At 38.0% G+C, this 23,509-nt stretch overlaps 1 long non-coding RNA gene across 1 annotated transcript in view; it reads left to right on the top strand.

Moving 5' to 3' along the window:
- Positions 1–23,509, top strand: part of LOC104871079 — a 79,200-nt gene that overhangs the window by 48,535 nt on the left and 7,156 nt on the right. The window contains exon 2 of the long non-coding RNA XR_782728.2: positions 20,575–20,663. This is a non-coding gene — a long non-coding RNA (uncharacterized LOC104871079). The remainder of the gene's footprint in view (positions 1–20,574; positions 20,664–23,509) is intronic.

Genomic DNA, 23,509 nt, shown 5'->3' with positions numbered 1-23,509 from the left:
GAGCATTAAAATGAAAGACAAATATTAATGACTAATAAAATCAGAAATCAAATATGTAAATTAAAAGAATAAATACATTAAAAATGAGAATATTCAGTGCTGGTTAGGTGCCTTTTAATATTACTGAAAGGTGTGCAAATTGATATAATCCTCTTTGGGAATCAAATGGAAACCATGGCCTTTGAGAAAATTCAAATCATTTAATTTTATGATTTTATTTCTAGGGAGTAGGAAGTTTTAAAAAATGCACAGATACAAAATAAAGATTAAAACAGTGGTGAGAGAATAGATCATAAGTGATAGAACATTCATTTGTAGAAATATTACATAATTTAATAATATTTCTAGGGCTTTAAATGACTGCTTTCTAGTAGCAAAAAGAAGTTTGATTGTATGGTATAATCTCAATAATATATAATATACTATAACTATATAATATAACAAAGAAAAGACTACAAAGATATGCCAGTAGAGGTTCCTTGGGGAAGATGGCATTATAAGGGTATTTCCTTCTTTTTAAAAATTTCAAAATGTTCACATATTTGCTTCTGTAATATGAAGAAAAGTATTCTTAGGCTGAGGGCAGGCAATTATCTATTGGGTAAACTTTGATAGAGCTCCCATAAAGTGCTCTTTTCTTTCAATATCCCAGTTATGAGACTGTTCGGTCTTATCTTCTCAGTAAGAAAAGCTTTATGATCTGTAAGTATAGAATAATATAAAGTATAAACAACCACACTCAAAATTATTCAAGTGAAGGGATTTCCAAAACTTTAAAAATAAGTATCTTTTTGAAGGGAGATGCCTTTGGCATCTCAAATCTTTAGCAAGTTATCAAGCAACATGAACTATTTATTAAATTGATCAGCCTTTGTATTGTGGTTTATTTTTTACAATGCACATGGAGGGTGTCACTATCTCAGTTTTTGGTTAATCCTCACAAGTCCCTGGGGCACAAATAATTGCTATCCTTTCTGGTTTATTACCAGAGAGCCAATCAGAGGTTAAGCAACCTGCTGAAGGCCAGACACAAATCTTAGATGTTAGAAACATGGTTCTAGATCTTCCTTCTATTTCACTGCTTATCTTTTTCAGTTTGTAAGTAACCTTGTAGAGTTCTGGCCATACACAAGAATGGTAAAAAGAAAAAGAATTATAAGTTTTTTTCAGAATCAAAGTTCTGTTTTAACATTTTAAAGTGTGATGCCACCCCAAAAATAAAAAAAAAAAATGTGATGCCATCTGGAAGAAGAATCCTGTTTTAAAGCTGAGAGTAATTCACGATTTTCTGACCCATATATATTGTTTACTAGTTTTATTCCTTCTTCCCAAGATGCTTTCTGCCAGACTGGAGACAGGTGGCTAAAATATTCAGATATCTATGGCTGTGTCACTCACTCTACAGCTGTAGGGGCTCCATTCCGTTACAGTCTATGGCATCTTCCAGAATTGTGCAGCTTTATAGCCTTTACCACGACATAACCCTGGTGACAGTGGCGAATTCTGCATTCACTGTGGTACTCAGCTCAGGCTGTGTTAGACCCGATGATGGCAACTAGCCCAGGCCTCTGAATCCTTGCACCCTACATTTTGCTCCAGGTACTGAGGCCACTGTTTTGCCACAGTTGAGGATCTAGGGTCATTGGCAGCTAGTGGAGTCAGCCTGGGGAATTTAGCAAGAATCTATCTCAAAATAAAAAGGACTGGGATGTCAGTCAGTCATAGAGCATTTGCCTAGCACTCATTGAGGCCCTGGCTTAAATCCCTAGTACTGCAAAAAACAAAACCAAACCACAGTAATTACATAATATCGCGTGGTGATTTTAGAAAGCATAGAAAATACCCCGGGGAAACGGAAGAATATCCACCAGCCATGTAATATCAATGGATTTTCTAAGAGGGACAAGTAGATAACATCACCATGAATAGCCACAAATAAACCACAAAATAACATCTGCAAAATCTAATAATATATAACAGCAAACGAGAAGTCCTTGAAAAAAAAATTGCTGAATGGACTTTACAGTAATTTTGACCTAGATGTGAAAAATCTCATTTAAAATAAAACATTTAAATGTCATGGGCAACTCCCATGGCAATAAATACTTCTCTTATTTTACTGGATTCTTTGTATTTCTGGAAAGGAAAAATCTTAAACTCGTCCATATCTTCACTAGGATAAAGGAGACAAAATTATGTCATTTGTAGATGATGGAAACCATCCTCCTAAGTGCTACCATTTGTCAATTGTGTCCTACTTTTCTATAAATATCATTCACCTCTTTTGGTTTGGACTTTTAGTTATGAAATTCTGTGTGTGACAAATTACTTCACAACTTAATGGCTTAAAAACAGCAATAATATTGTACTCGTGAGTCTGTAACTTGGCCAGAGCTTGGTTAGGCAACTTGTCTCTGGTCCATTTGATGTCAGTTCTGGAAACTGAAGGTGGAGGCATGGAATTATCTGAATGTTCCCCACTCGCATGTCTGGTAATTAATGCTTAGGCGACTCAGACAGCTGGGTGTGGAGCAAAGGGGGCTCCATGCCCAGCTGTCTCTATTTGTATGTGATCTTCCCATTATTATGGAGGCAGAGTAGCTGGAATTCTAACTTTTGTCCCTCAGAGATTGAGAAAGCCAGGAAGGAGCTGTAGTGCCTTTTCTTAACTATCTCAGCAGAGAGTAAATATCTCTTTTGCTACATTCAAACAATTAGGAACAAATCCCTAACATCAATCCAGGGGAGGGAAATTAAACCCTACCTTCTGTGGAAGGAGCATGAAATAATTTTTAAAAAATTACAGCAGTCTGTATGAGGGGGTAGTTTTCAGGAGGGGAGAGAGCTACCATAGTAGCCCTAATTTAGCTGCAGATCCTTCGTTTTAAAGTTTTTACCAGAGATCTTTGTTGGCTTCTTCCTATACACTACTTAAAGTCCACCTAATTCAACCTTCCCAAATTCAGGTCTCTATAACTTCTGATGATTTCTTGGGCTCAGGCCTGCTACCATTATGTTGCAATTCCCTTGTGATTCTGACAAACTTCAACAGAATTTTAATTCCTAGAAATTTCTAGATAATGTTGATGCTTCTGCTTGGGGAAATATTTTGAGAACTGATGAACTTGTGTGAGACTGTCATGTGAGTCAACAATGTTATATTCTCTGTAACCCTTTGTTATATTCTTTGTAATCCTGTTCTCATACTCTGAAGTACTGTATTGGTAAAATGTACCTCAGACAAAGGACTATTATCAAGGATATATAAAGAACTCAAAACAATCAGTCCCCCCAAATATAAAGACCCGATCCAAAAATGGGCATCCGAAATGAACAGACATTTCTCATACAAAGAAGTAAAAGCAGCAAGAAAATATATGAAAAAATGTTCCACATCACTGGTCATTCGAGAGATGCAGATGAAAACAACACTGAGATTCCACCTCACCCCACAAAGAATGGCTGCTATCAAGAAATCACACAATAACAAATGTTGGCGGGGTTGTGGGGAGAAAGGAACCCTCCTCCATTGTTGGTGGGAGTGCAGACTGGTGCAACCACTATGGAAATCAATATGGAGATACCTCAAAGAGCTTGGACTGGAGGTTCCATTTGACCCAGCCATCCCTCTGTTGGGTATCTTTCCAAGAGAACTAAAAGAATCATATCACAGAGAAGTATGTGCACCCATGTTTATAGCGGCACAGTTTGTAATAGCTAAATCTTGGAAACAACCTATTTGCCCATCCGTTGGAAACTGGATAAAGAAGTTGTGGTTTTTCTATAAAATGGAATATTACTCAGCCATAAAGAGCAAGAGAATAGATTCATTCATAGGAAAATGGATACATATTGAAGATATACTCCTAAGTGAAATAAATAAGTCCCACATGTGTAAATACCAAATAGTTTCCCTGGTGTGAATATTCTGCAACAATGCATAAGATTCTAATAAGATTACTGACATTTAGAAATGAGAGGAAAGGAGCTAAAGGTGTAGGGAAGGTGTGATACGTAGGGGAAGAACAAAAAGGGAAAAGAAAAAAATGTGAGAGAATGAAAAGATGAAAATAAAGTGTTTGTAGATGGGGAGGGGAGGAGGGGGTGAAGGGAGGGCAGAGGTAAGGGGAAAAAAATGAGAATCAAGACTTGCCATGTAAAGGTACATGATCCCAACAATGAATGTAACTGTACTGTATCCCTAAATGTACCAATAAACTCAATAAAAAAAAAAATGCCCAGCTCAAGAGCAATGCAGTTCTAAATCTCCTCACTGCAGTACTGCATGCACAGAGCGATACTAACTCAGCCATCAACTTGTCAGTGTGTCTCTGTAAATGCCTCCCAGATTGATCTGACCTGCTGGTCATTGCCCTGTCTGTGTAATGGTGTGTGTGTGTGTGTGTGTATGTGTGTGTGCCTGTGACTCATGTGACCCACAAGGTATCTGTGTATACATGGCTTGAAGGTCACAGAGGTAACTCTGCAGTGCTGGGGCTACTTAATTCTTACTAGGGCTGAGTGTCACAGGAGTGGGTATGAATTTCAATTCATTTATATATTCTTTGAAATGATATTGTTCTAAAACTTTTGAAAATTAATTTCTCAAAAATGAAATCTAATGAATGTTTATTTGAGGAAGTGGCTCTTCAAAGGACACGGGGGAATTGCTTTGAGAGTTTATATTTTAAAGAGTTTGTGGTAAGGGTGTGTCAGGATCAGGGGGCTAACAGGGCAATTTCACAGGTGAGGTCCCCAGAGTAAAGAAAGTACAGGGAGCGAACTTCAGCAATGAGACCAAGAGCAAATGTCTTAACACCTCAACTCTTACGTAGGCCACTACACAGCCTTACATCATTATGTCCTTACATAACCATGTAATGCATGCACAGTAATTTATGCTAAAGTCGTGCTTGTATAAGTGTGTCCCATTATGCACATGTGCTAGACTGTGGGGTCATATCCTTAAGGGTCCTAAGGTGCTCTGGACTTTGAATCAATCAGAAGTGAATCCCTATAGTGATCCTATAGTGGTAGAGACTCAAAGGTTGACAACAGGTCAAATAATTTCTTTTGATATATTTAAATTTATTTTTAATTTTTAGGGTTTAAAAAATAGTATAATTGACAAATAAAATCATATATATTCAAGTCATACAACATTGTGTTCTCCCAGGAAAGAAATGTGTGTGTGAAAAAGTGGATGTGAGGGTTCCGATACATTTTCTTAGTGGACTCTATTCCCTTCTTTTCCCTCTCTTCCCTTGCTTTCCTGAAGGAAAAGGAAATGAATCACTCTGGTTCACTGGAAAGCACAAAGTTGATGCTTTTTCTCATGCAAATTATTCAAGATTTTCAAGCCTCAGTTTCTTCATTCATAAAATGTAAACAATAGGGCTACCTATTTTATAGAGTTGTGGTATTTAAATAGGAAGCTGCCTGCTAGGTACTTAACATAATGCATAGCACATGGTTAGTGCTTAATGAATATTAGCCTCTATTAGTAATATTAGAAACAGCGACATTTAGGATGCTATTGAGTTAGTGGAATCTGAGGAACAGCATGCCCACTTTTAGACTTTGGTCCTTGACCTCCCTTTAGTGCTAAGCTAAGGAAGGCCCATAAGGCCCAGGAAAGTCTGGGGCCCCAAGATGACACTGTGGCTGTTTGGCTATTTTCTGTGCAATGCTATACAGCTCTTGGCAAGGAGATGGCAGGATTTTCTTACAAATGAAATTGAATTTTGCATAGATCTCAGGAAGACAAGAGTTTTTTTGCCTCTGTTGCTGAATTGAGTTTCCAAAGGGCTTCTTGCAGAAGCAAAGAGAATGAAATGCTTGGCTTTTCAATAACAGCCTCTGATTTAATAATTAGACATTCCAGGAATAACTGCTTTGGTAGAAATCAGCTACATTTTATTTTGACAGTGAACGAGTCTTTTGTTTTCTTTATTCTTATTCCATTGCGCTAATGGAAGAAGCTATTTGGAAGCTTGGAGTTCTAACACATTTCACTGTTTATTCTGTGTGCCAAGATTTTTCTTCAAAGGCCACAACAATGATGGAGAGATTGCCCAAAAGGCCAGCTTCCAGTATATTCCAGATGATGTCTAGTTGGGATACTTTTCAAATTAAAGCTATCTTACAGTGCTTCCGATTTTCATTCTATCTTTGCAATAGAGAGTTTTAAAACAGGTAGGGAGTCTTGAGGGCGAAGAGATCAAGGTGTGCCATAAAGTTCAGCCATTAAGTTATCTCTGACAAGTTGTTGAAAACCTGTACTCTTTGGTGCTTTCACCTGGAAAATGTCAGTAATATCTGCAAATGGTATCACTTTTCAAAGTGGTTTAAAGATCAAGGGAATGTATGTGAACCCCACAGAGCATGACATATAGTAATTGCTCAGGGTCTATATCATTCAGTAAGTATGATATAGGTCCCTTTCCTTGCCTTCTGTAGTGCTTAATAGTTTGGCTCTACAGACAAGTCTTTTATTCCTCTTGGTCTCACTTTCAATTCTTGGCCTCCAGCCATAGGCAGGCCTTATTCCTAAGCAGCTCTCTCATCCATTTTAATCCACTGCAGAGACAGTTGCCATTTTCCAACATGCTCCACGTGCTAGTTATTTCTCTTTCTCCTGCAGATCAGTTATCCACCTGTGTCTTTTCTGTGGCCCGCCCACATCCCTGTGTATCTCCTTACTTCTCTCAAAACTTTCTGGGTGTGCCACCTATTTCCTGTTGGTACCTGACTGAGCACATCCACTTTCTTCAAACACAGGGCATTTCCAGTGCCTCCTGGAAGTGACCTCTTCATTCCTACTCTTTAGAAAGAATGGAGGCTACTAGAAAGGAACTCCTTCAGCTTTCCTCCTCTATGATTAAATCCCCTCAACCTTCTGCCCCTTCCTTCCTCATCTTCTCTCCATTATACTTGCAGACATGTCCAACCTCTTCCAGAAACCCATCTTCTTGTGCTCTGGATCCAAGACCCAATCTACCTGACGACCTTGTTCTACCTGTCATCCTTTCTCTCTAGAATCTTCAGCCTGTCTCTCACCATGGCTCCTTCTTTTCAGTAGCCAAAGTTGCTTAGGGTTTTCTCACTTTTAAAGCACTCCCTTAATGCCTACTTCTCTTTAGACACCGTTGTTTCTGACCCATGATACCGATATACTTGAGCTGGTTTGAGCTTTATCTCCATCTTTTTTTCCTTATCTCCCCACTCAAGGCATCTGGGAAACCTGTATTGATCCTGGTAACCATTATTTGTCAAGAAAACCTTATATATGTATTCATTAATGGGCATCCAGCCCAAACTTGAAGAGTGCTTACTTTTCAGACAATAAAAATATGCAATAATAAGGAAAGAGCATGGATATAGGAATTATACAGTGGTGGGCCAACTTGGGAAAACTATTAAACCTGTACAGGTACATTTCTTTTGTATTTCTAAAAAATTGAACATCTGTCTCCCTGTTCACCCACAGCCTCTTGGTATGTGTAGACTAATGTTTTCTAACTCCAAGCTGCAAAGGGCCTTATCAAAATGCAGATCTTGACTCAATAAGCCTGGGTGATTCTACATTTGTAATCACAATTAACAAACTGTTTTATTCATCACTGCTACATCTCAGGTGCTCTATACTGAACATCTGTAATCCTCATTAAAAACACTCTATTCTGAATTTTCTTTCTTGTTAATGGAACAGGAAAAGGAGAAATGATTTTCCCAGGCCACGTGCTCTTGTCTGGCGGAGCCTTGCTCTGCCTACCTCTGCATTAAGTCCATTAAACTCCTTCTTTCTCTCCAGATTTAAGTGCTCTTTCAGGCTACCTTCTCAGTGGACATCACTTCTTTAAAAATGCATTATTTTACTATTGCTACTTATTTTCTCATTCAAAATACTTGTGGATTTTATTAATGAAGTTCCCTTCAAGGCAATGTGATCACCCTATTAGAAAATGTCAGTGAAAGTCATCTTTAAAGTGTTTAGTAAGGTCTACATATTATACAAAATGATATTTCTCTTTGTTAGGAATGAGAAGTGGAGTCACCTATTTTCCCCTACTATATAGCAGGGCAGTGTCAGCATAGGTAGGATGGGAATAATGCAAAAGAAATTGGGGCTGTTATTTGTTTTGTTCAGTGTAAGCCTGAAGGAATCTTACAATTCATATTGAATCACACAGCTTTGATGCATTACTTGTACTGTGAATGATTGAACTGGAATTGGCCTGAGGATTGGAGCCAAGGCAATGAATATAAACAGGAACTGAATAGAAATCATCACAATATCAAAACTAACACAGAAAGAGTAGGCATAGATACTGGACCTCCAAAACATGATCAGGAAATGTTGTCATGATATGGAAATGTTCTTTAAGTCTACTAATAAGTGGTCTTTAAAAAATTTTTAAATAGAGCTTTTTAAAAAAATGAACTTTGAGCAAATTATATAGCAATAAAGGGCACTGGTTAGGCAAGGCTTATTGTTGACCTGATATCCCAAGTGTTCTTTATAAAATCACAGTGTCATTGCTCCTGTCTCCTGGCTCCTGGCTCCTGGCTCCTCAGGACTTGATGATCTTAGAGAAAGAAAAAGAAAGAATAAATGGAAGAAAAAAATTACCCCCACATTTCCTTTTAAGGATCATGTTTAATTCTTCTCCTTCAAAGGAGAGAAAATAGAAAAGAAGCAGACAATTACCTCTAGATTTCTGGAACAGGATCTTAAAGGCTCATCTAGGAGTATTAGTTCTTGATTTTTTTGAAAAAGCAGTGGTAGCAAAATGATATATACTTTAGCGTACATTGATGGCTTTGATGTGTTTTCCTTGCTTACCTAACACTTAAATATTTTTAGAGAAGATTGCTTCATGCTTTATAAATAGTAATATTCTAAAACCTATCAAGATGAATGGTATTTTTATTGAAAATGTTTTAAAAATGTGCAGAATAAATCATTGTGTACTGCAATCATGTGCTAATAAAAATAAAAATGGATAGCATATTAATGCAGCAGAAATACTATAGGAATATAATGACTTCTTACATGGTGACACATACTTAAAAGGTAATACGGATGATGAAAAGTAATTTACAGTTAGTGAATTAATAGGAAAGAAGACACCAGCCTTGCCCCAGGCAGGTAGTTAAAAAAAAATCCAAGACATTAGTGAACCAAAGAGCCAGTGTGCTTTTAATTAACACAGTAGTCCTTCCTAACCCCAGGGATATGTTCCAAGATCCCAGAGTTCATTGGAAAATTTGGATAGGTACTGAACACTTTATATACTATGTTTTTTTTCCTATATGCATATACCTCTGATAAAGTTTAATTTATACATTAGACACCATAGGAGATAATTACAACCAATTATAAGATGGAACAACTGTAACAACGTGTTATAAAAATTGCTATATGAATGTGGCCTCTCTCAAAATATCTGACTGTACTGTGCTCACCTGTCCTGTGGTGCTGTGAGATGAGACAGTATCTATTTGACGGGAGAAAGCATGGTGAATGACATAGGTATTGAAACATAGCTGTAGGCTACTACTGACCTTTTGAGGACATAGCAGGAGTCTTACTGACTGTAGGTAACCAAAATTGCAGAGCATGTTGCTGTGGGTAGAGATGACCTCTCTATCACTAAATGAGAGCAAAAGAAATTTTGTCTGATAAAGAGCAGAAATTCATTTCTCACATGTTTAGTCACTTCTCCAAATGTCTGACTTCTTAAGACCATCATAGTGAGGTTTTTCTTTTAAAAAATTGTTTTGGAGGGTACAAAGCCTCTTGGGCAATTACCCTTTCACAACCCCCATCATCATTCATGGCTTAGAGGATTAAAAGTGAAATGTACATATAGCTGTCAATATATAGACTCAGGTATGCAAGTTACTATCAACTATAGTTTAAAGAAAATTGGAAAAATTAAAAATTTACAATTTCCCTGTATGAAGATAGAGCTCCTAAGAATTAGCAAGTAATAAGGAAAGGTACAGATATTTTGCAATGTTGATAGAGGTACACATGCACATATAAATGAATATATACATGTATTTCATTTGGGCAGTGAAAAATTATAGCAGCAAAGGAAAAAACAAAAACCTAGGGAAACCAGTATAAAAACAGATCAATGTATTAATGGGAACTTTGTGATTAAATCTAGGAAATTGAATTCATTAAATAATACCATGGCTATCCGTGTAGAAAAAACTCCCTAATTTATACAACGTACAGAAATTCAGAAGTCTTAAATAGACAAACATTGTGCTTTTTAGGTTTTCTGTTTTCATCAGAAAACTGTAGAGAACACTGTATAACATGAGATTATGCTTCAACAGGAGTTTTGGAGCGAACACTACATCCGGTTTTAATTGCATATGATGTGAAGTTTGGAGTCATTCTTTTCACGTTTATTTCTTTTTCTTTTTCAGCTTTAATTGAGTTTATTGGTACATTTTAGGGATACACTGCAGTTACATTCATTGTTGGGATCTTGTACCTCTACATGACAAGTCTTGATTCTCATTTTTTCCCCTTACCTCTGCCCTCCCTTCACCCCCTCCTCACCTCCCCATCTACAAACACTTTATTTTCATCTTTTCATTCTCTCACATTTTTTTCTTTTCCCTTTTTGTTCTTCCCCTACCCATCCCACCTTCCCTACACCTTTAGCTCCTTTTCTCCCATTTCTCAATGTTAGTAATCTTATTAGAATCTTATGCATTGTTGCAGATTATTTACACCAGGGAAACTATTCAGTATTTACACATGTGTGACTTATTTATTTCACTTAGGAGTATATCTTCAATATGTATCCATTTTCCTATGAATGAATCTATTTTCTCATTCTTTATGGCTGAGTAATATTCCATTTTATAGAAAAACCACAACTTCTTTATCCAGTTTCCAATGGATGGGCAAATAGGCTGTTTCCAAGATTTAGCTATTACAAACTGTGCTGCTATAAACATGGGTGCACATACTTCTCTGTGATATGATTCTTTTAGTTCTCTTGGAAAGATACCCAGCAGAGGGATGGCTGGGTCAAATGGAACCTCCAGTCCAAGCTCTTTGAGGTATCTCCATATTGATTTCCATAGTGGTTGCACTAGTCTGCACTCCCACCAACAATGGAGGAGGGTTCCTTTCTCCCCACAACCCCGCCAACATTTGTTATTGTGTGATTTCTTGATAGCAGCCATTCTTTGTGGGGTGAGGTGGAATCTCAGTGTTGTTTTCATCTGCATCTCTCGAATGACCAGTGATGTGGAACATTTTTTCATATATTTTCTTGCTGCTTTCACTTCTTTGTATGAGAAATGTCTGTTCATTTCGGATGCCCATTTTTGGATCGGGTCTTTATATTTGGGGGGACTGATTGTTTTGAGTTCTTTATATATCCTTGATAATAGTCCTTTGTCTGAGGTACAGCTGGTAAAAATTTTTTCCCACATTGTAGATTGTCTCTTAGTTCTGCTAATGGTTTCTTTTGAAGTACAGAAGCTTTTTAGTAAGATGAGATCCCAGTTGTTGATTCTTTCTGCTAGTTCCCGTGCTACTGAGGATTTGTTCATAAAGTCTTTTCCTATACCAATGTCTTCCAGAGTTCTGCCTAACTTACTTTCCAGCAAGTTTAATGTTTCTGTTTTAATATTTAGATCTTTAATCCATTTGGATTTTAATTTAGTGCATGGCGAAAGATAAGGGTCTAATTTTAATCTGTGACAGGTTGATATCCAGTTTTTCCAACACCATTTATTAAAGAGGCTATCTTTCCTCCACTGAGGATGGTGAGCTCCTTTGTCGAAGATGAGGTAGCTGAGTACATCTGCATTTGTTTTTGTGTCTTCCAGTCTGTTCCATTGATCCTCAGGCCTATTTCTTTGCCAGTACCATGCTGATTTTATCACAGTGGCTTTGTAGTATAGTTTCAAATTGGGAATTGTTACACCTGGTGCCATGTGACTGTTGCCTATAATGGCTTTTGCTATTCTAGGTCTCTTGTGGTTCCAAATGAATTTTTGGATTCTTTTTTCTAGTTCTGTGAAATATAGTGTTGGAATTTCAATTGGCATTGCATTGAATGTATATAGCAGTTTCGGTAGTATGGCCATTTTCACTATGTTGATTCTTCCTACCCAGGAGCAGGGGATATCTTTCCATTTTTTTATATCCTCTTCGATTTCTTTTTTCAGAGTGCTGTAGTTTTCAGTGTAGAGATCTTTTGTTTCTTTTGTTAGATTGATTCCTAGATACTTCATTTTTTTGGATGCTATTGTAAAAGGAATTTTTTCCCTTATTTCTCTTTCTGTCTGTCTGTTATTTGTGTATAGAAAGGCTATTGATTTTTGGGTATTCACCTTGTATCCAGATACTTTACTGAATCTGTCAATTAAGTCTAGAAGTTTTTTGGTGGAGTTTTTTGGATCTTCAATGTAGAGTATCATATCATCAGCAAATAATGATAGTTTAACTTCTTCCTTTCCTATCTTTATTGCTTTAATTTCTTTCTCTTGTCTAATTGCTGTGGCTAATGTTTCCAGAACTATATTGAAGAGAAGTGGCGATAGTGGGCATCCTTGTCTTGTTCCTGATTTTAACATGAAGGTTTTCAGTTTTTGGCCATTCAATATGATGTTGGCTGATGGTTTTTCATAAATAGCCTTTATTAAATTGAGGTATAGACCATCTATTCCAATTTTTTGCAGGGTTTTTATCATGAATGGGTGTTGAATTTTATCAAATGCTTTTTCTGCATCTATTGAGAGGATCATATGGTTTTTGTCCTTGACTTTGTTAATATAATGTATTACATTCACTGACTTTCGTATGTTGAACCACCCTTGCATCTCTGGAATAAATCCGACTTGGTCATGATGGATGATCTTCTTAATAATCCTCTGTATTCTGTTTGCTAGTATCTTATTAAGGATTTTTGCATCTATATTCATTAAGGAGATTGGTCTGTAGTTCTCCTTTTTGGTTGTATCTTTCTCTGGTTTGGGAATCAGAGTGATACTTGCTTCCAGGAATGAATTTGGAAGTATAGCTTCTCTTTCAATTTCATTGAAAAGTTTGAAGAGTAATGGTAGTAGTTCTTCTCTAAATGTCTTGTAAAATTCAGCAGTGAATCCATCAGGGCCTGGGCTTTTCTTTGTTGGTAAGTTTTTAATTACATTTTCAATTTCACTGATTGTGATTGGGGTGTTTAAAATGTTTTTATCTTCTTCGTTCAACTTTGGTAATTCATAAGTATCTAGAAATCTGTCCATTTCTTCTGTGTTTTCCATTTTATTAGAGTACAGGTTCTCAAAGTAGGTGTTCATGATCCTCTGGATTTCTTTCGGATCTGTTGTGACTTCGCCTTTTTCATTCCTAATTGCATGGATCTGAGCCTTTTCTTTCCTTTTTTTGATAAGATTAGCTAAGGGTTTGTCAATTTTATTTATTCTTTCAAAAAACCAGCTCTTTGTTTCATTTATTTTTTGTATCGTTTTCTTAATTTCAATTGCATTGATTTCTGCTCGGATCTTTATAATTTCCTCTCTTGTTCGAGCTTTGGGTTTTTCTTGCTCTTGTTTTTCTAGGAGTCTAAGTTTCATCGTTAAGTTGTTTATTTGAGCCCGCTCTGTTTTCCTAGTGTGGGCATTCAATGTTATGAATTTTCCACGTAGAACTGCTTTCATTGTGTCCCAAAGATTCCTGTATGTTGTATTGGCATTCTCATTTATTTGTAAAAACTGTCTAATTTCTTCTTTAATTTCCTCTGTAATCCATTGATTGTTTAGGAGAGTGTTGTTCAGTTTCCATGTGCTTGTGAAGTTTCTATAGTTTCTTGTGCTATTGATGTCTAGTTTGATTGCACTATGATCTGATAATAAACAGGGGATGACTTCAATTTTTTTGCATTTATTTAGACCTGTTTTGTGAGCCAGTATGTGGTCTATTTTGGAGAATGATCCATGTGCAGCCGAAAAGAATGTATATTCTGGTTTTTGGGGGTGGAATACTCTATAAACATCTATTAAGTCCATGTGTTCCAAAGCTTGGTTCAGTTCTATTATTTCATTGTTGATTTTCTGCCTAGTAGATCTGTCAATTTGTGATAGTGGGGTATTTAAATCCCCCACTACAATTGTATTAGTGCTTATTTGGTTTTTCATGTTACTTAATATTTGTTTTATATAGTTGGGGGCATTTATATTTGGTGCATATATGTTTATGATTGTCAGCTCTTCCTCTTGAATTGTTCCCTTTACAAGGATGTAGTGTCCTTCTTTGTCTCTCTTAATGAGTTTTGGTTTGAAATTTACTTTATCTGAGAATAAGATTGCTACCCCTGCTTTTTTCTGGACTCCTGACGCATGGAGAATTGTTTTCCATCCTTTCACTTTCAGTCTATGGACTTCCTTTTGCACTAGGTGTGTTTCTTGTATACAACATATTGTTGGATTTTGCTTCTTAATCCATTCTGCCAATCTGTTTCTCTTGATTGGTGAATTGAGGCCATTAACATTGATGGTTACAACTGATATATTTTGACTTATTCTTGTCATGTTTTTGTCCATTTGTTGACTCTTTTTACTTTTTCTCCCATCTCCTTTTAGTTTCTTGCCTTGCCTATTTGATTTGGTCTGTTGGGCCTCATGTTATTGTGAATTTCGTTGTCCTTTTCTAGGATATTGTTTAGAATTCCTTGCAGTGCTGGTTTGGTGTTCATGAAATTTCTCAGGTGCTCTTTGTCGTGGAAGTATTTTATTTCCCCATCTATTTTGAAAGAGAGTTTTGCAGGATACAAAAGTCTAGGTTGGAGATTCTTTTCTTTTAGGACTTGGAATACCTCACTCCAGGCTCTCCTTGACCTAAGGGTTTGTGTTGAAAAGTCTGCTGTGATTCTAATGGGCTTCCCTTTGCATGTGATTTGTTTCTTTTCTCTTACTGCTTGTAGTATTTTGTTTTTCTGTTGGATTTCTGGAATCTTGATTATTATATGTCTAGGTGTAGATTTTTTTTGATCGTGGCTAGTTGGGGTTCTATATGCCTCACTTATCTGTATGTCTAATTCTTCCCTTCTGTTTGGGAAGTTTTCTGTCATTAATTCTGTGAAGAGCTTTTTTATATCATTTGTGTTTTCTCCTGTTTTTTCATGAATTCCTATCAGTCTTATGTTATTTTTCTTTGTATCGTCTAGGAGTTGTTGGATTGATTTCTCATGATCCCTTACTGTTTTTAATAGACCTCTTTTTTCACGGTCACTGACTGCTATCCTATCTTCTATATCTGAAATTCTATCTTCGCAATCTTTTATTCTGTTGCGTACACTTTCAATAGAGTTTTTAATCTCCTGGATATCTGTTTGAATCTGTTTTATGGATTCCATTTCTTTCCTCTGTTGGGCATTCATTGTTTCCATTTCTTTCTTATGCTGAGTCTTCATGGCTTCTATCATAGTCTTGAGCTCATCTATTTTTTTGTCAGTTTCTGCTCTAGAGTCTCGAATCATGACTACCATTTTGCTCATCATCTCTCTGGTTAACTGGGAAATTATTTCTGATTTGAATTTTTCTACAGCCTGATTGTTCTGTTTTGTTACCTCCTGTGCTATGAGTCCAGGGAGTCCTGTTGGTTCACTATCAGACTTTTCATTTTCATTTGTCCTACTATTTGCCATTGGTGAACTGGAAATCTGTTTTTTTGTCTTGCTTAAGTGTTTTCTCATTTTTATTTTTATTGTTGGGTTGTCCTTCTTTAATTTCTGGGTATTACTTAAATCTTCCTAATATAGTTGCGTTTTAGCTTTTGAGTTTCTAATGACTCATAGACATCCTCATTTTCATAATATCAGAGAAAACAACTCTTTAAATCAATCAAAACCCTTTATCCCAATTGATACATTCAGCAGCCCAATAGGATCAGGCACTTCTTGCCAACTGACCACTTGTGGTAGTCATTAATGTATCACTTTTAACTCATGTGAATTAAATTAATTTCAAGAAGCAGCCCATAGTATGTTTGCAGTGAATATGCTTTTCAATATAGCATCTTTACCATTTAGGATGGGGGGTTAGACTTAGAACGAGAGGATTAGATAAGTGAAAGATTTAGAGCAGGTTTGAAGTGAATCCAGAGGTTGTAGAATTACCTTACTATCTTTACAAAGCTATTAGCTTCAGGGGGGATAGAGAGAGTGCAGGAATAAGGACAAGAACATATCCCCTTAACAACAATAGGCGCTTGCCTTCCCTTGAAGGTCCAGAGCCATGAGTGAGGTAAAATGAGTGGAGAAAAGAACATAAAGAGAAACCCCTCCTACAAACAAAAAATAATAAAATAAGAAGTCTGAGTTAGGGCAGGAGCCAGAATAAAAAGGGAGATGAGGGACAATATGGTGGAGCAAGATACTGAATTGGAGAAAGAGGACAGAAAAAAGAAAGAAATTTTTCGGGTGGAATGAGGAAAAGAAAAAAGAGAGAGAGAAAAAAAAAATTTGAAGGGCCTCTTTCAGACTGTCTCTGTTCTCATATTATACCACATGTACAGCCATATGCAGAACCGAATCCCCTGGTCTCAGCTAGCCAATGGCAGTTCCCCACGACTGAGACCGAACACAGTCTACAAGGCCTAACTTGAGTTTCCCTACCCTCAGGGTTGAACTCCACTCAGTTCTATGACAGGTTTCCCCTGCCCTTTCTTTAAAGATGTTCAAAGTTGGGAGCTCAGAAAACTACCCTTCATGAGAACATATGCCTCTACAGAGTTGGTCTAAGGACTGGCCCAATCAGGAGGTTTGAGAACGTGCAGGGGGAGAAGGTCGTGGGGGTGTTTCAAGGGCACCCGCGTGGCTACCTTCCTTACTGGGTCTGTTGTCTCACAGTCCGGGAGGTCGCGCACCTGCCAGATGATCTGAGGCAGGCAGGCAGCTGAAGAGACACCCTCCGGGGTCTTTGGGTCCTTCCTGGGTCTGTGTCATGCAGTCCGGGAGGTCATGCACCGGCCGGGTGATCTCAGGCAGGCAGGCAGCTGAAGAGACCCCCTCCGGGGTCTTTGAGTCCTTACTGGGTCTGTGTCGCGCAGTCCGGGAGGTCGCGCACCCGCTAGGTGATCTCAGGCAGGCAGGCAGCTGAAGAGACCCCCTTCGGGGTCTTTGGGTCCTTACTGGGTCTGTTGTCATGCAGTCCGGGAGGTTGCGCTCCCGCCGGGTGATGTCAGGCAGGCAGGCAGCTGAAGAGACCCCTTCGGGGGTCTTTGGGTCCTTCCTGGGTCTGTGTCGCGCAGTCTGGGAGGTCACGCACCCGCCGGGTGATGTCAGGCAGGCAGGCAGCTGAAGAGACCCCCTCCGGGGTCTTTGGGTCCTTCCTGGGTCTGTGTCACGCAGTCCGGGAGGTCGCGCACCGGCCGGGTGATCTCAGGCAGGCAGGCAGCTGAAGAGCTTCACGTGTTTATTTCCATCTGTATAGAAAAGGCAAAGTTTTTAGACAGAGTTTTTTTATTTTTTTTTTTAGGGAAAGTTTCCATTTAGGAAATATATTTTTTAATCAAGATGTTTATTTTCTGTTCTTGAGTTTTAAAAGTTATTTAATCATGTATGTCCTTTGCAAATTTTTATTCTGTTCTGTAGCTTGTCTTTTCTTTCTCATTTTTTTTCTTTTATTGAGTTTATTGGTTCATTTTAGGTATACCGTACAATTACATTCATTATTGGGATCTTGTACCTTTACATGACAGGTCTTGGTTCTCATTTTTTCCCCTTGTTCCTGCCCTCCCTTCACCCCCTCCTCTCCTCTCCATTTGCAAACACTTTATTTCCATCTTTTCATTTTCTCATATTTTTTCTTTTCCCTTATTACCTTTCCCCTACCCTTCCCACTTTCCCTACACCTCTAGCCCTTTTCTTCCTATTTCACCTGTAAGCGAGTGAGTGTACAGTTCCCTCAGGGCTAAAGAGAATCCTACTGTTTGTGTGGGCAAAGACCCTTTGGCACAGCTCTGAATGGTGGCCCCTGAATTGGCATTTGGGGGTGAAGGAAGGAATATATGCACAGAAACACAGCATCTGGCTGAATGTTCTCTGGGTCTCCTTTCATCTAAAAATGGAGAATGAAATGAGAACGTATGTTTAAATGATGGAGATGAATTACTACATGGGTATTTGTGATAATAATAGTTTTTCTTCATTAATGGGGATTGAACCTAGGACATTTATACTGAGCTATATCCCCAACATTATGTTTTGGGTTTTTTTACCTTAAATTTTGAAATGGGATCACACTAAGTAATTGAATTGCCCAGGCTTGTCTTTCACTTCTGATTCTCCTTTCTAAATCTCCTAGGGTGCTGGGTTTATAGGCCTGTGCCACCATACCCTACTGTCGTCATTTTGACTGGAGACGGTGGTCTGTGTGAAAAAGGCTTTGACACAAACTCACTGCTGCTGGGATGGGCATCCTGACGACCTTCCTCTGGGCTCTGCTCATCACAGCCAAACAGGAGCCCCTGCCTGTGTGCAGAAGTGTGCGGTTCACTTATCTGAGAGTGGCGTGTAGCATCCGAGGTTCTAATAGGGTTAGAGATATGCAGGGAACGTGGAAGCGAATAACGGAGATAGTCTTAAGATGAAGGTTGAAATAATGTAGAACTTTAGTTACTATAGTCAAGAATCTAAAAACACCACTCATTCTTGTGTCCAGCTCCCAAACCTTCATTCCCACTGCAAGCTGAACATAAATTTTGCTAACTCAGAATAGTTTAATTTGTATGTAAACTTGGTCTGTTTCATCTCCCTCCTCTGAAGAGTAGTCCAAGTTTCACGAAGTCTTACACTTCATTACCCTGACCATGGGAAGACCTTAGGTCACCCTGTTCCTCATAGGGCCACACTTCAGAACTGCTCACCCGTTTCCTTGACATGAGACACCCCATCGATGAGCTTCTAGGGCTCACATCAGTTTGCCTGGCCACTGGCTTCCTCAGCCACTACTGCATGGCTTTTGATGGCAGGGATCACTACCACAGAAATGTTTTGGATGCTGGCTTGCTTCATGCTGGAGGTATTTGTAGGATGATGATATATTCTGGTTTGCAGGGAACACTGCCAGTTTTTACTGTTGTCTCTATGTAACTATTAATAGTACTCTCAAAAGTGTCCCAGTTTTACAATGCAATCCTCACCCTGGTGTGCATGACTCAAAGAGGCCCCTGAAAGCCAGACATTTCCCTTAGCCTTGCCTCCTGCCCCCCAGCTGCCTCCTTGGATGCAGGGCAGGTAGTGCCCAGTGGCTTTGAAGTTCTAATCAAACTATTACTCCAATCCTCCATCCTGCCTCAGATTTTTTCATGGACTGAGGGAAAGGAGGAAAGTTATGCTTGTGTCAGTCAATACTGTTCTCCACTATGCCTGTCTACTGAAAGCTTTCTCTGTATTTAAATAGAAATTTCTAGAAAATAAAGCCAAACCTTTGCTTTTTAGTTTCCTGGTGATGGCATTAGCTTTAAAGGAACCCTGTTGGTACGGAGATGGAATGACCCTGGTGAGTGCTACTTCAGGAAGCCGAAGGTGTGTGTGAGAGGAAGCATCTTCGGTGGATGAAGAGGAGATGCACAAAGAGCAGGCAGAAGGGGTTGGTGTGCATTGAAGGAGAAAGACACCCTAAAACAGCAGGAAGAAGTCTCAAGGCCATGTGGCTACTGTGCCACGTTGGTACAGGCAACAGGGAAGAGCACTGACAAAATGACTGGATCCGAGTAGGCTGCATGACAACCTGGAATTTCAATGAGAAAAGTGGGAATTGGATAAGTAGAAAACATTCTTGATGGAGAGAAAGGAAGAGGAGAAATAACAGATATTTTGAGGGAGCAGTGAACAAACCAGATGTCAACCAAAGTGGTTGGAACACACTGGGCACAGCATAGCAGCTGGGTATGAAGTTGAAAATGCAGCTTGGACACAGAATGGCCTTGCATACCAGAGTTTTGAGTTTAAACATCATCTCTCATACAAAGGGACACTTGAAGGATTTTGAGCAATGAAGAAACATAATTAAAGCAAATTTCTCTTACTTCCCTGATACTCTTTGGGGAGATACATTTGGCAGGTATATAGAGAAAGTAAAGTTTTGGAATGACTAGAGAGAATGACAGATCATGATTTTAAACTAGTTACTGTAATTACACTGAGGTAGGAATGATAGATAAGAAATCTCTTCAACGTAATAGAAACCATAGAAAACAACCAAATGTAAATTCTAGAATTGATTAATACAGCATCTGAAATTATAAAAAGTGTTACTAGAGGCATTTAGCAGAATGGAGCAAGCTTAAAGACAAACCAATAAAATTAGTTAATCTGACGAGGAGGGAAACAAAAATGAAAAAGATGAATGGAGCATAAAGTACATGAGAAATAATATCAAAAGGTCTAATGCTTGTGTTATTAGAGCCCCAGAGGAGAGGTAAGACTGTAAACATGATGGGAAAATCCTTCTCCAATTTGGTTAAAGACAGAACTTTATAGGTCATGAAGCTCAGCAAATTTTAAAGAAGCAATTACACCTCTCCTGCAGGCTGCGTCCGCCATCTTCAGCGCCGGAGGGTCTTCTCTGCTGCACCCTCCCCTGCTGGCGTCACTGCTGCCATCTTCAGCGCTAGAAAGGTAACCCGGGGCACCCCCGAATCCCCCAAACCTTCCCCCTTGCCCTTTTAGACCTCCTGATTGTACCAGGCTTTGGACCTACTCTGTAGAGGCACAGGTGGTCATAAAGAGTATTTTCTGGCACTTTCAACTTTGAACATCTTTAAAGAAGTGGTGGGGGAACTTACAGTAGAGCTGAGTGGAGTTCAGCCCTTCAGGAGTTCGGGGAACTCAGTCTGGGCCTCGCAGCCCGAGCTCAGTCTGCTTTGTGGGGTTCTGCAGCTAGACTCGGCTCTGCACATGGTAGCACATACTGAATATTATGATAGCAGTGATACAGTCTGAAAGAGGCCCTTTAAACTCATGTTTGTTTCTTTCTTTTTTCATCCTACTCTGCAATTTTTTTTCTTTTTGTTTTCTTTCTCTAACTCAGTCTCTTACTCCACTATAGTATCCCTCATCTCTCTGTTTCTGCTCTTGTCCTAATTCAGATTTCTTCTTTTATTATTTTTTTCTCTTTTCTTTATGTTCTTTTCTTATGTTATTCTATCTCACTCAAGGGTTACTATATTTCTATTTTGTTTGTTCTTTTTGAATTTAACAATTTCCTGATGATTGTCTGGTCATTCTATGTCTTTTGGCTTCATATGAAACCTCCAATTCTTATACTTATCTACTCCTCTTGTTTTAACTTTGTTTTAAGCCCACATTGTAAATGGTAAATACCCTTATTGAAAAGTTTATTTACTGTAAGCATATTTTGGATTACTTCTTGATCTTAATTAAATTTACATGGTTTGAAGGTGATAGATTGATGACTACCATAAGTGGTCAATTTGCAAATTGTGCTTCATTATATTGTCGTGATGATTGTATCAATTAGGATAAAGGATTGTGATTGATTCAATGAGCTGTTTTCTTCAGTATGATGAAAACGAGAATGTCTGTGAGTCATTAGAGACCCATGGGCTGCAGCCCAACTATATCAGGAAGATTTAAGTAATAATCTAAAGGTTAAAAACTAAGGATAACCCAACAACAATAGTAAAAATGAGAAAATGCTTAAGCAAGATGTAGGGACAGACTTCCAGTTCACCAATGGCAAATAGTGCAGCAAATGAGGATGAAAAGTCTGATAGTGAATCATCAGGTCACCTTGAACTCAAAGCACAGGAAGTAACAAAACTGATCAATCAGGCTCTAGAGAAATATAAAACCAAAGTAATTTCCCAGATAATCATAGAGATGACAAGCAAAATGAAAGTTATAATTTGTGACTCTAGAACAGAAACTGAGAGGAAAATAGATGAGCTCAGGACCATGATAGAAGCTATGAATGCTCAGCATATTGGAAATAATAAATGCCAAAATACAAGAAAGAAATGGAATCCATAGGACAGATTCAAACAGATATCCAGGAGATTAAAAACTCCATTGAGAGTGTTCACAAAAGAATAAAAGAGTCCAAAGATAGAATCTCAGATATAGAAGATATAATTGCAGTCAGTGACCGTGAAAAGAGAGCCCTCTTAAAAACAGTAGGAGATCATGAGAAATTGATACAACAACTCTTAGACGATACTAAGAAGAATTACATAAGATTGATAGGAATTCAAGAAGTAATAGGAGAAAATGTAAATGACTTAAAAAAGCTGTTCACAGAATTAATTATAGAAAACTTTCCAAATAGAGGGGAAGAATTTGACATACAGATAAGTGAGGCATGTAGGACTCCAACTAGCCATGATCAAAAAAAATCTACACCTAGACATATAATAAGATTCCAGAAACCCAACAGAAGAACAAAATACTATAAGCAGTAAGAGACAAGAAACAAATTACATGCAAAGGAAAGCCTGTCAGAATTACAGCACATTTTTCAATACAAACCCTTAGGTTAAGGAGAGCCTGGAATGAGATACTTCAAGTACTAAAAGAAAGCCATGATCAAAAAAAATCTACACCTAGACATATAATAAGATTCCAGAAACCCAACAGAAGAACAAAATACTATAAGCAGTAAGAGACAAGAAACAAATTACATGCAAAGGAAAGCCTGTCAGAATTACAGCACATTTTTCAATACAAACCCTTAGGTTAAGGAGAGCCTGGAATGAGATACTTCAAGTACTAAAAGAAAACAACCTCCAACCTAGACTGATGTATCCTGCAAAACTTTCTTTTAAAATGGGTGGGGAAGTAAGATATTTCCAGGATAAAGAACACCTGAGAAACTTTATGAATACCAAACCAGCACTACAACGAATTCTAAACAATATCCTAGAAAAAGACAATGAAGGTAACAACACAATGAGTCTCAACAGAGCAAAACAAATAGGCAAGCCAAGAAACTAAAAAGGAGAAGGTGAAAAAAAATGATAATAAGTTAGTACATATCTGTTATAACCCATCAATATTAATAGCTTCAATTCACCAATCAAGAGAAATAGACCAGCAGAATGGATTAAGAAGCAAGATCCAATAATATGTTGTATGCAAGACACATCTAGTGTAAAAAGAAGCCCATAGACTGAAAGTGAAAGGACAGAAAGCTTCTTCATGTAACAGGAGCCCCCTCCCCGCAAAAAAAAAGCAGGGGTAGCAATTTTATTCACAGACAAAGTAAGTTTCAAACTTAAACTGATTGAAAGAGACAAAGAAGTTCACTACATCCTTGTGAAGGGAATAATTCAAGAGGAAGAGATAACAAATAATTTATTTTTAATTTATTGAGTATGTCAGAAAGTATATATGCTTTTTTCCCCCCTTTTCTTCTTTTTTTCCTTTTTCTTTTTCTTACTCTGATGCTGGGGATTAAACTCGGCACATTGTTCTGGCTAGGCAGGTACAGCACTATTGAGCTAAAT

The sequence above is a fragment of the Fukomys damarensis genome, unplaced genomic scaffold (assembly GCF_012274545.1).
Source record: "Fukomys damarensis isolate Sample0158 unplaced genomic scaffold, DMR_v1.0_HiC HiC_scaffold_37, whole genome shotgun sequence".
NCBI classification, from domain to species: Eukaryota; Metazoa; Chordata; class Mammalia; order Rodentia; family Bathyergidae; genus Fukomys; species Fukomys damarensis.
The sequence above is the reverse complement of the archived record's forward strand: the minus strand, read 5'-3'. Positions and strand labels throughout refer to the sequence as shown.